The 13,265-nt window shown below is 33.5% G+C and overlaps 1 protein-coding gene across 2 annotated transcripts in view; it reads left to right on the top strand.

Moving 5' to 3' along the window:
- Positions 1 to 6,643: 6,643 nt before the first annotated feature.
- LOC139488547 (galactoside alpha-(1,2)-fucosyltransferase 1-like) overlaps positions 6,644 to 13,265 on the top strand; it is a 29,035-nt gene continuing 22,413 nt past the window's right edge. Inside the window, exon 1 of one of the 2 annotated variants that reach the window (XM_071274262.1) lies at positions 6,644 to 6,686. The gene's annotated coding sequence lies outside the window, so the exon portion shown is untranslated. Of the gene's footprint in view, positions 6,843 to 13,265 lie in introns of both variants that reach the window. The other variant, XM_071274260.1, reaches the window with a different exon arrangement.

The raw sequence follows: 13,265 nt of genomic DNA, 5'->3' as shown, positions 1-13,265 counted from the left end.
AATTATATAGAAATTAAATAAAATTACTTTGAAATGGAAAATTCAAATTTGTCAAAATGAAATATCTCCCCTGCATCTGAATATTTTGCCAAACATTTATCAACTAATGTTTTGTCTTCCTGAACTACCTGCATGTGCAGCGTTTTCAACATGATCAAGTATCGTCGTTATACAAACAAATTGTTTTGGTTACTTGTTGAATTGAAAAACCGAAATATTCACTACACAAAAGAAGCAAGCACCTGCCTTGTTAATGGCCTATCTGGTAAGCCTTGTATTACTGCATTTTTTAAGATCCGTAACTAATTACGATGTTCTATTCCAGAGAAAACTGTTCGACTCGAGAAGTATACAATCCAGTTAAGTTTAACTTAAACATGAAATAACGCCAGTGTCTATACGTGAGCACTATTTGTAGAGTTCTGTTCTGTTCTGCAAGAACCGTAGTTACGATTTTCTTTTCTCTCCTCACATATCGTTTTATGTTTGGCTTTTCATCAAAGCCACATTTTTTGCCGATCTGCCTAACTATAAACAGCATCAGGTAGTCTTTTATGGAAACTCTGTTAGAAACACAATTTTTATAGGAATTATGGTATAGACAGTGCAATATATATATGTGGATGTTCTTCTGGAATGTTGCTACGGAGCACCTGAGTTCATCCCCAGTTTTTGGAAGGGTTCGTGTTGCTTAGTCTTTTTTTTTTCTATGTTGGGTCTTGCGTACTACTATCTGTTCTGTTTGTCTTTTTCTTTTTTAGCCATGACGTTGTCACTTTATTTTCGATCTATGAGTTTGAATGTCCCTCTGGTATCTTTCGCCCCTCTTTTGAAACTTAATTTACTATGAAAATATTAAACCAAACATCCTAACACTGAAGATGTCTATAGGGAAATCAGTGATACAAGTAAATTTAGCTGGATCAAAAGACAGAAAAATATACACTTTTATACTGCACGCGTTCTATTTGAGCAGTCAAAATGCGTTGACCGTATATTTCTATGTCATATACAGTCACTGACCTGATATCACTTTTCCTCATGAATATTTAAATAGAAATTGTCGAAATTATGTTTAATTATTCATACGACCTCTTCAACCTGTTCTTGTTTTCAATGTAAACAACGATGCGTTTAACGACTCTAACTTGTTTCTTTTGCAATTTTCGGGAAAACATATTTCACTTTTTAATATTTTTTTGTTTTCAACCTATAAATCATTATGTTTGATGTTTATTGTTGATATTTTAGTCTGCAACGAATTCGTTCACCATAGATTGCGGTAATGATGTACATTGCATCGTGTTTTATATTTCTCCGTCTGTGTGATATGAGGCCTTTTTAAAGGGGGGGGGGGTTTTCCCAATATTTAAATTAAAAAAAAATAACATTAAAACAATAATCAACAATTGAAAATGTTTTATTTTTAGATTGCAGTATAAAGACAATAATAGTGCATTGACTTGACATATCAACGATATAAGGATTCGGCCCAAAACGGGGAAAATGCTCGGCACAGCCTCGCATTTCCCCGTTTCTAAGCCTCATCCTTATATCGTTGATATGTCAAGTCAATGCACTATTATTGTCTATATACTTTGATTTTCAGTGAAAGGACATCCGTTACAAAGCTGAATGTGTAGTTAGAGGATACTACTTATCACATCTGTTTTTACTAGGCAACATTGTATGGAGCCTGTTTCATAAAAATTCAAACGAACAATTTACATGTATGTACAACTTAATCTCAACGGACCACTTACAGTGGAGATCAGTTCTAACCTCTCATAAATTCTGTCAGAATCTGTCAGGAGAACTGTTCTAGAACAGTATGTAGAACTGTCAGCCTGACACCTTTTAGTCAGTTCTAGGTTATAACTGTTCTAGCTAGAACTGATTTGGTCAGTTCTACCTAGAACTGATTTGGACAGTTTTAGCTAGAACTGATCCTGACAGTTCTACCCTAGAACAGTTTTAGACAGTTCTAGCTAAAACTGACCAAATCTTTGGTCAGTTCTACGGTTAGAATTGATTTCAAATTCTACGGCTAGAATTGATTTATAAATTCTACGGCCATAATTAATTTATAAATTCTACGGCTAAAATTGATTTATAAATTCTACGGCTATAATTGATTTATAAGTTTTAAGAAATATTTGTTTTAATATAAAGGCTTCGGCAAAATAGCGATTAATATTATATAAAGTTTTGCTATTTTGCCTGTTTTATTTCAGATTTATAATCGGCAAGAGAACATGTTTAACCCCGCCATATTCTGCATGTATGTGCCTGTTCCAAGTCAGGAGCCCGTAATTCAGTGATTTTCTTTGGTTGATGTGTAACATAAAATATTTGTTTTTCTTTCATTTTTTGGACATAAATTAGGCCGTTAATTAGTATTATGGGGGAGGGGGGGGGGGGGTGTTATTATTTGAATTATTTTACATTTGTTATTCTGGGAGTCAGGATGGCTCGTTATCACATAACAAAATTATCTGACCTCATTAACCAAATGTAATATCTGTTTACGAGTAGTTTTCATACCTCGGACGGACCTGTTTCACAAAAATCTTTTGACCACATCAATCTAAACTGACATTATTTGCTCTTTCTTTCTGCAAATCTATATAGCTGCACACGGTACTTCAGTTTTAATTTTAGGTCAAGAGGGACTGTACTATACAAGTTACAGCAATATTGGAAAACAATTTTGTTTGCATCAATTTATAGTGCCAGCATGAAGGGGCAGATCCAGCCATTTTAAAGGGGGGGGGGGGGGTCCAACTATATGTTCCCATTCAAATGCATTGATCGTCAAAAAAAGGGGGTTCCAACTTTTGAACCCCCCCCCCCTTGATCTGCCAATGAGCATGTCCTTTTTTTATTCAAAATATTGAATCATAAACAAATATCAGTAGTTTTCATACTTCAGACTGAGTCGTATAATAAAATCCTTTGACCGCATCAACCAAAACTTAACCATATTTGCTTTTTTTTTTATGTAAATCTAAATAGCTGCACAGTAATTCAGTTATAATTTTAGGTCAAGAGGGACTGTAGTATATAAATAACTACAATATTGGAAATCAATGACCACAATTTTTTTTCTCGCATCAATTGAGAGTGCCAGTATTTCCTATTTTTATTCAAAATATCGCATCAGAAACAAATATCAGTAGTTTTCATACCTCAGACTGACAGTAACATGTAATCATGTAACAAAATTATTTGTCTGCATCAATCAAAACTGACCATATTTGACAGCATCAACCAAAACTGATCATATTTGACCACATCAACCAAAACTGACCATATTTGACCGCATCAACCAAAACTGAACATATTCATGATATTTGCTCTTTTTTTATGTAACTCTTATAGTCGCATAGTAAATCTGTAATATATTTATGTACAAATGTAAGGATGGATTGTAAAATCATGAAAGTACAAATGAAAGAAATATTGGAACACAATGCTACCTAATTTCATTTGCATCAATTTAGAATGCCAGCATGTCCTCTTTTTATTCAAAATATTGCATCATAAACAATTTATCAGTAGTTTTCATACCTCAGACTGACTGGTATAACAAAATAATTTGTCCGCATCAACCAAAACTGACCATATTTGCACTTTATTATGTACATGATGTCAATCTTAATAGCCGCAAAGTAAATCACGTATATTTTTATGTCAGGATGGATTGTTTAATATAAATGAAAGCATTATTGGAAAATAAAATTATGCTCACATCAGTTTATCATGTTTATAGTGTCAGCATGTCCTCTTTTTCATCAAAATTTTGAATCGTAAACTAATTTCAGTAGTTTTGATATCTCATACTGACTCATGAATATAACAAAATTATTTGTCCGCATCAACCATACTGACCATATTTGACAGCATCAACCAAAACTGACCATATGTGACACTATCAACCAAAACTGACCATAATTACACTTTGTTATGTAAATCTTAATATATATATATATAGCCGCATACTAAATAACTTATAGTAATACATATTACGATGGATTGTATAATTCAAATGACAGCAATATCAATGAATATTGGAACACATTGGCTACAAAAAAAAATCCACATCAATTTAGAATATCAGCAAGTCATTCAAGTCCTTTTTTTATTCAAAATATTGAATTGTAAACAAATTTCAGTGGTTTCGATATATCAGACTGAGTGAGAGTTGTTCTAACAAAATTATTTGACCGCATCAACTAAAACTGAACTTATTTACACTTTATCATGTAAATATACATGTATATGGCCTCATTGTAAACGTGGTAAACCAATATTATTTCTATGTGAGGACGGATCGTATGATAAAAATGACACCAACTTTGAAACACACCTTATCGCTAATCCTGGCTGACCCGGCCTCTTGAACTTTTGAAGCATACAACAATGACTTTTCCATTGTGGCGTTAGATATTTTGTTTTATGACGTCAAAATTTTACGGGAACCTGTGTGATATCCAGTAATGGCAGACAAATAGCGACAAGGTGTATTTATACCATATCTAAGAATTTAGCGCGCTGTTATTTCCTCTCTGTATCCATATATAATGAACCGTCATTAAACATGCTAAAGTGACGTTTTAACATGTTTAAATCAGTAGTTTGTGATGGGTTTTTTTTTAAAACAAAACTATTTAATGGCATCATCCTACACTCACATGACTGATTCATATACTTTATTTTAAAAATAAAATAAAAAGTACATGTATGGGAAGTTCTCTTCTTTGAATAGTATACTGTTAATATAATTTGAAGAAGGCAAAGAAAAATGCATGATTTTGTCTGTAGCCGAACGTCCAGGGGCAAATGTTTCATTCATGTTCAGATCCAGTATATTTTTCTGAGTTGCAGACTCCCAGATATCATTTATAATCGTTATGGATAAGTCTGGCTAGATTGACGAGATGGTGCAAATGTATATAAAGTTTTTTTACGTTGTACAACACTTTTTTTTCATTAATGTCCCATAATTCATCCACTGTACAATTTGCGTTTGAACATTTGTCAAAACAGAATCTTAAATGAATGTAAATCCAAGGCAAACAAGGTAAATTACGATTAAAATTCCATGAATTAAATGCCGAGTTTTATTTAGGAAGAGACCGTTAAAAACGGAGAACGAAGAAACGTCAACAATGATGTTTCCGTATGCAATCTTATAAAAATATTTCTCCGATGAGTTGGGTAACCTTCTATTCACTTCGATATTTGTACATGTAACGTAATAAAAGTCGTTTGATCAGTAAAAAATATAGAAAATCTACTATTTAATGCGTAGCAAAGTAATTGGAAGTGATTTATTTCTTCTAAATTCTAAAGTGCCCTTACTGCAGTGACGTCATTTAGAACTGTTCTACAGTCCTGACTGATTTAGTCAGTTCTGCTGACAGTTCTACGGTTAGAAGTTATTTGGACAGTTCTACCTAGAACTGATTTAGACAGTTCTACCCTAGAACTGATCCTGACAGTTCTACCTAGAACTGATTTAGTCAGTTCTACCTAGAACTGATTCTGACAGTTCTACTTAGAACAGTTCTTGGGTAGAACTGTTCTAGGTAGAACTGTTCTAGGACAGGTAGAACAGTTCTATGACAGAATATTCTGACAGTTCTAATGAGAGGTTAGAAGTTATCTCCACTGTACCTGTGTACCTACTCGATCAACGGACTTTTCTCGTATATAACTTAATGCAAGCGCAATGAACGGACTGAATTCTCAATCAACTGGATGAAGCACTTTATTTTATTGTTCTCTAACAATCGATTATTGGAATCTCAACAATACCATAGATTTTATAAATTACTATTATGTATAGCACTCGAGTGACCAACACGATGTGCAAACAAGTATGTAACTATATATGTGTACAAATTGACGTGTCATAACTTTTTTCATAATGATAATGATATAGTCAATAAGTATGTAATATTTTATTTGTTAACATCGATTCATTAATTTTCGTGGCGACTTTTTTGTATCATAATTAAATGAAACAATTATATGAAATGATTGGTATTTCTTTTTTATGAACAGAGAAGTTTCAATTGAAAGAGATGTCGAAGGTAGGAACGGGTAAAGGTTTTTCCGATTCCAATAAAAAAATAAAAAAAATGATAATGAACAATTCTTTGAAAAATACCAAACACGCCCTAATCCCTAAGTCAAATGTAGTATTTATTCTTTCCTTCGTTTTTTGTGAACAGTAATACACTCACAGGACGAAATGTTGTTGTTTTTTTTTTTGGGGGGGGGGGTCAAGTGTAACATATCAGTTACATTACAAAAAAAAAATACATTAATTACGTTTAACATTGTAGTAATTCAGATAATCCACCACATATCTTCATGCTAACGTTTAACCTTCATCAAAAGAACTGGTATACTAAAAGTACTTTTAAAACAGTATGGTTTTTGATATTCTTTTTTTTTTTTAATTCGATTAAACAGGAAAAATGTCCTACATCAATTTGAAATATAATTCAAAAATCAATTCTCGGCAGACCATTCAACTAATCGAACAAAATCATTTATAATTTATTGAATAAAATCTACCCAATATATTTTATGTTAGCTGTTCAAGGGCATAATGTAGATCATCGACAATTTTTAGAACGTATAAAAAACTTGTATCCTGATGTCGTGACCACATGGTAAGTGATACAGTTTAAAATATATCTCTTGTTATGATAACTGATGAAATTTGAAACTTGTTGATATTGATTTGCAATCATTACCAAGTATGGTAATTTTTCTCATGGGAATAACAGATTGCTCTATTAATAAATAATAAACAGTGGCTGTAAAAGGTAAGTCATTTACGTACACATTTCATAAATCATGATAGATATTACATACATAACATGTACCATTTGCAATTGAATATTTAAGAATGACAAAACTATCTTTAAATGGTCAGACACCATGTGTGAATGAAAAATTATACGTCTATACGTCTAATACAAAAATCATATATATTAAGCATTAAGGAACGAAGGTTCTGAATATGGTTTGAAAGATACGCACAGGCACTTGTTTCGGAATTTTTATCCCCTATATAACTTTAATAATACATGTATAACACAAGGTATAAAGGGAAACAATTCTTGAACAAGTGCCTCTGATGGATAGGCTTAAAACCTCGAATGTTGAGTGATTTGATATGAAACTATTAAAGCCTCGATCACACCTTACTGGATAGCTCGAACGTACGCCTAACGGATAACTTTTTTTTCAATCCGTTCATGTCCGTTAGACGTCCGTTGTTATCCGTTAGACGTCCGTCCATATCCGTTGCATGTCCGTTAAGCGTACGTTTTCTCCGTCGACGTCCGTTCTGTCTGGTGGAAAATTTTGAGCATGTTCAAAACTTTGAACGGACGTCCAACGGATAAAATGTCCGTTGAACGTCCGTTAGGCGTCCGTTTTGTACGGTACTCGTCCGTTTCGTTTCCGTTTTGTATCCGTTACGTGTCCGTTATACATCCGTTGGAGGTCTTGAAGATAAATTCACCAAAGGACTTCTACCGGACGTTTAACGGATAAAACGGATGTTTAACGAATGAGAAACAGACTTTACCGGACGTATAACGGATGATGAACGGATCTGAAACGGATAAATGCCAATTGAAAATTTGGCGTCAGAAATGCCAATTATTGGTAAGTCAGATTTCTTAAGGTTCATGAATTTTTATTATTCATAATCGACCTAAGAGTAAGGGCGATTCTTCACAATCAAGCAGCTTTTCTTCAGGTCAGACACTGACCTTTTGCGGTATTTTGAAGAATAAACCAAAACCAGTTACACCTAAACATTTTGAATATTTATGCGATGTGCATGTAATATTATTGTCGCTTTTAATTTTTCCGTATATTATATTTTTAATCCGTTTTATCCGGTACGCTTCCGTTAGGTGTCCATTTTATGCTGTACTCGTCCGTTGGATGTCCGTTCGACATCCGTTCTGTCCGGTACGTTTCCGTTTCTCGTACGTTGCATATCCGGTGTGTGTTCGTAAGGCATCCGTTACACGTCCGTTTTATTCGGTCAGTACATCAACGGATAACAATTTTGTCAACGGACAACTTTTATTTTTATCCGTTAAGCGTCCGTTCGTGCTATCCGGTAAGGTGTGACCGAGGCTTAAAGCATTTCCAAATTGATATACATATGTATACCTATATTCAAATGTACCTGTTTTTGAATATCAATCAATAATGTGGTCATTTTTATAAATTTCCTGTTTACAAAACTTTGAATTTTTCGAAAAACTAAGGTTTTCTTATCTCTGGCATAGATTTCGTTAGCAGTATTTGGCACAACTTTTTGGAATTTTGGTTCCTCAATGCTCTTCAACTTTGTTCTTGTTTGGCTTTATAAATATTTTGATATGAGAGTCACTGGTGAGTCTTAAGTAGACGAAACACGCGTCTGGCGTACTAAATATAATCCTGGTACCTTTGATAAGCACTCGCACCGGCAAAGTGGAAAGGGAATAATTTATTTTGCAATAGCTTGTTTCCCAATCCACTATAAATAAATACGTTCAAGGTGGTATGGGTGTCTTTTGCCATCTTAGATTGCAAAAAAACATAGAATCAAAGGTCCAGATTTCATTCAAGTTAGCAAAATTTGATGCAGGAATGCAGATACATTGTAACTAATGTGAATTTGCATTTAAAAGAACAAATTTATTAGATTATAACTACAAATTTATTAGATTATAACTTATTAATATTTGTACAAGTGTTGACATGAATATCAAATTTGTGATAATTTTTATAAATTTTCTGTTACAAAACTTTGAATTTTTTGAAAAACTAAAAATTTTCTTATCCCAGGAACAGATTACCTTAGCCGTATTTGACACAACTTTTTGAAATTTTGGGTCCTCAATGCTCTTCAACTTTGTACTTGTTTGGCTTTACAACTATTTTGATCTGAGCGTCACTGATTAGTCTTATGTAGACGAAACGCGCGTCTGGCGTCATAAATTATAATCCTGGTACCTTTGATAACTATTGATGAGTTCTGCTTCAATTTTGATATTTTTAAATTGTCATTTTCAGGAGAGGTAACTCTGAAATAGTGCATTTCCTGAAGGAATCTACATGGAATTTTGCTATTTCGTATTTTAGCCGATAAAAACGTACGGTGACCCTATTTTTTCTTTTGATATTCTCAAAGCATTTTAGAAAAGCTATCTTCTCGTATTTTACTTTACAATTCTATCATTTTGTTTAGCTTCTAACCACATATTAAATGGTGATTTTTCCCTGTATAATCCATACAAAATGTGTCATTTTGTCTCGACCTGTAGCTTCTGAAAATGAACGGTGACCTATCAATTTTATGATATTTTTAAACATATATCAATAGATACTACGTTTTGGCAACGTATGAACAGATTCTATCATTTTTAATTTAGACTCCCATACCAACTTAAACTAATATTGCACTCTTTCCAATTGTTCGCCTTAATTCAGTGACAATCAATACATGCATAATTAAACAGAAATATTTAACAACACTTTAAACATGGCAAATTGGTTAAACCTCAATAAAGAGAGGGAACCTCCAATGCCTCTCTATGGAATAAGTTCAAGCCAACAATTATGTTGTTCCTTTCAAAATGTTTCTCTACCACAAATCCGGGTTCGAACTCACAACCTCAGTGTTGACTGGCTAATGATTACAGTAGTTACTACTTAGACCACTCGGCCATCTTTTACTAAAATCGATCTTAAATTGAACTGTGAATTACTGTTAATATGTATCTTTAAACAAAACGTTAAGTACTGCTAAAAAGTTATAACACATGGTTCAAATCAGTGATAAATAAATCCATTCACTATAGTGTAATGGAAATAAAGATTGGAATTTCTTACAGTTAAAATAATAAATCATGCAAATCAAGAGTTTAAATGCCTTGCTTGCAAACTTTGTTTGGTTTTTAGCTCAGACATTGTAATTAAGACTGACACCTAAATTTAATGGATAGGCAGTCTGTTTACTACTGTTATATGTTCCGTACCATACACGAATTTGGACAATACGCGTATGGTCATGACCATATGCACGGGTGTCGTTCAGTTTAACGAGAGAAATGGTCGTGAAAGAATATCTAACGGTGGTCAAGTATTGAGAGACGATCGTGAAAGATCTGGTACATGTAACGGATCGTGAAAGACATTTAATGGAAATTCTAGGTCAGAATCTTTGAAAAAATCGCTTTATTTTCAAAACGCGGAACAAATCCGAACAAAAAAATATGTCTGTCAAATTGTTTTAATTTCCTCAACATAACTGTGAAATAAGATAGAGAAAATATGCAGTACTTTCTGAAAAACACAAAAGGTGCAATGCATGTCCATGAAATTAATTACAAATAACACGCTTTTTTTACTTATAATAGTCGTATTTCGGTTTATCGTGATATATTTGAAATTTAATCTTTGGTGTATCTGATAGTACAGTAAAATGAAAGTATGTTCTTCTCTTAAAAGCATTAACTTGTATATGAAAACCTTGAATTTGTTGAATATCCATCAAACTTGATCGTGAAAGATCAGGAAACGCATTATTTTGATCGTGAAAGACAATGCGTGACCAGACTTATTACTAGTAATCAGTATTTCTTATACAATTTGATAAACCTGCAACTGGTTGAAGCCTGTAACTATTTTTATAAGGATGAACATTAAAGCTATTTTCTTTCATTCAACACTTTACCTCGAAAGTTAAAAAAACAACAACTAAAAACGTCTCTAAATACGTTTGAAAGATTCAGCTCTGAGAATCGGTCAAGTGCAACTCAGGCAGACCTACACTATTTAGCCAATAATATGGATATGCAACGTTTAAACCAAAATGATATCCATCAAACAAAAAATTACAGCAAAACAACATCTTTTATGAGTAATTTGAGATTGAACGATAACCAACATTTAGTGCAACAGTACTTTCCCAAGTTCTGTATATACAACGCAGATGTGGATTAATTTAACTACAGATTATAGAATACCAGAGCGCAATTGCTGTAATGTCTCGTCTGCTTTACTTATGATAGTTAATTTTTGGAACGTCACTCTATAATATCAAGGGTTTTACTAGAAGTGTCAAATGCGCTTGATGCGCTTAATGTATTTTTGTCCATCTGATGAGTTAAGACTTTTCAATTGATTTTTATAGTGCGTTCTTATGTTGTACTGTTATACCACTGTCTCAGGTTAGGGGAGGGCTGGGATCCCGCTAACATGTCTAACCCCGCCATATTATCTATGTATGTGCCTGTCCAAAGTCAGGCGCCTGTAATTCAGTGGTTGTCGTTTGTTTATGTGTTGCATATTTGTTTTTTGTTCATTTTTTTTAATACAAATAAGGCCGTTAGTTTTCTCGTTTGAATGGTTTTAGATTGTCATATCGGGACCTTTTATAGCTGACTATGTTGTATGTGCTTTGTTGAAGGCCATACGGTGACCTATAGTTGTTAATGTCTGTGTCATTTTGGTCTCTTGTGGATAGTTGTCTCTTTGGCAATCATACCACATCTTCTTTTTTTAAATTATGATCGTCAATGTTTCATAAAAAGAGTGCAAAGTCAGATGAACCATGACATACAGATCTCTACAAATATCCCGTAGACCAAATAAATGTGTTCCGATCCTTACAGTGCCTTAGAAACTGACAAATGTAAAAGTTATGCTTGGCCAACTAATTCGAAACATAAGGTCAATAGTATATGAACCCTGACCGACAGCCAGATATAGACATCTTACTATCATTCAATGTATCAAATAAAATTGACGTCAGCATGGTCATATATGAAACATGCAGACAGACATGTACACCATACACGAAATACCATGGCGCTATAGCAGACAGGTATATATCCAAAAGGCTAGACAACATAAAACGAGCATTGCCGGATGATGCATGATAATGAGTTCGATGTTATTTGAAACCTTTCAGAAGTCGACAATGTACACCTCACAATCATAATAACAGACAGTTATCCTAAAGATTAACGAATCCGCGATACGGACTTGACCACACAAATGAATCTTCATCCATGAAATAAGGCAAATTCGGGGTCTACTTCACATGACAATAAAAAGCTTCATCCTACAATCATCCAACTATTTTACATTTCATTTTCTGAAAATATTAATACTTTGAAAAGCTTAACGATATTGAGGATGTTGACCTAAATAGCTTTTCTCAATACCAATAACAAATATTAGTTATGAATTAATTGAAGAATAATTTGAACGTCTTCGTTGCATCAGATCTTTCACGATCTTCAAAAAAGCGGTACGAGATCTTTCACGATCCGAAAAATCAATTTTGTGTAAATAGTTCTTTATTTACCAAGTTTCAGATCATGTTTATGCTAAATAACTATGAGAACCATTTGATTAATTCAAATAGAATGCCCTTATTCGTATTAAAGTAGTTTTTCTAGTCGAATTTGTGAAAAAATCATGTTTGTTTACATTTTTTATGTCATTGAAATGTCGAGAAGCAAACTGCTTTTTATTGTTTTGTAATAACTATGTACTTTTAAAACTGGATATTCTCACATACTGATCATAATGTTGAACCATTTTGACAAACAGTTTTATTTTGTCGTAAATATGTCGGTGTAATTAATTAAATTAGAATATGTATTGACCTTTCATATGTCTTCTGGATTAAATGTCTTTCACGATCCGTTACCAGAACTTTCACGATCGTCTCTCAATACTTGACCGCCGTTATATATTCTTTCAAGATCATTTCTCTCGTTATTATATATCTTCCATTGAAAACGTTATTCTCCAATTTTTAAATTTTCTTTCACGTTTTTCATCCCCGCGTTTAACACAGCATAGAGAAACCCCACATGAATTCTTTTAATAAAAAAAAATAATGCATGTTTCTAACAATTTATATGATTTTTTTGTCATGGATTCTTCTAAAAATGTTTTGCCTAGCTCTCAGTGCTTAGCACTATATATTCAGTTTTCGTGAAATAACTCTCGCCTTTCAAAAATCCTGGATCCACACCTGACCAGGGCCATCAGAGCAGGGCTTCACTGTAGATTACAGGCGCGGATCCAGAGGGGGGGGGGGGGTTCCGGGGGTTGGAACCCCCCTTTTTTTTTGGCCGATCAATGCATTTGAATGGGAGCATATAGCTGGAACCCCCCCCCCCCCCCCCCCTTTACTCTGGGTTGGGACCCCCCCCTTT

The sequence above is a fragment of the Mytilus edulis genome, chromosome 9 (assembly GCF_963676685.1).
Source record: "Mytilus edulis chromosome 9, xbMytEdul2.2, whole genome shotgun sequence".
NCBI lineage: Eukaryota > Metazoa > Mollusca > Bivalvia > Mytilida > Mytilidae > Mytilus > Mytilus edulis.
This window is presented reverse-complemented; position numbering and strand designations above follow the sequence as displayed.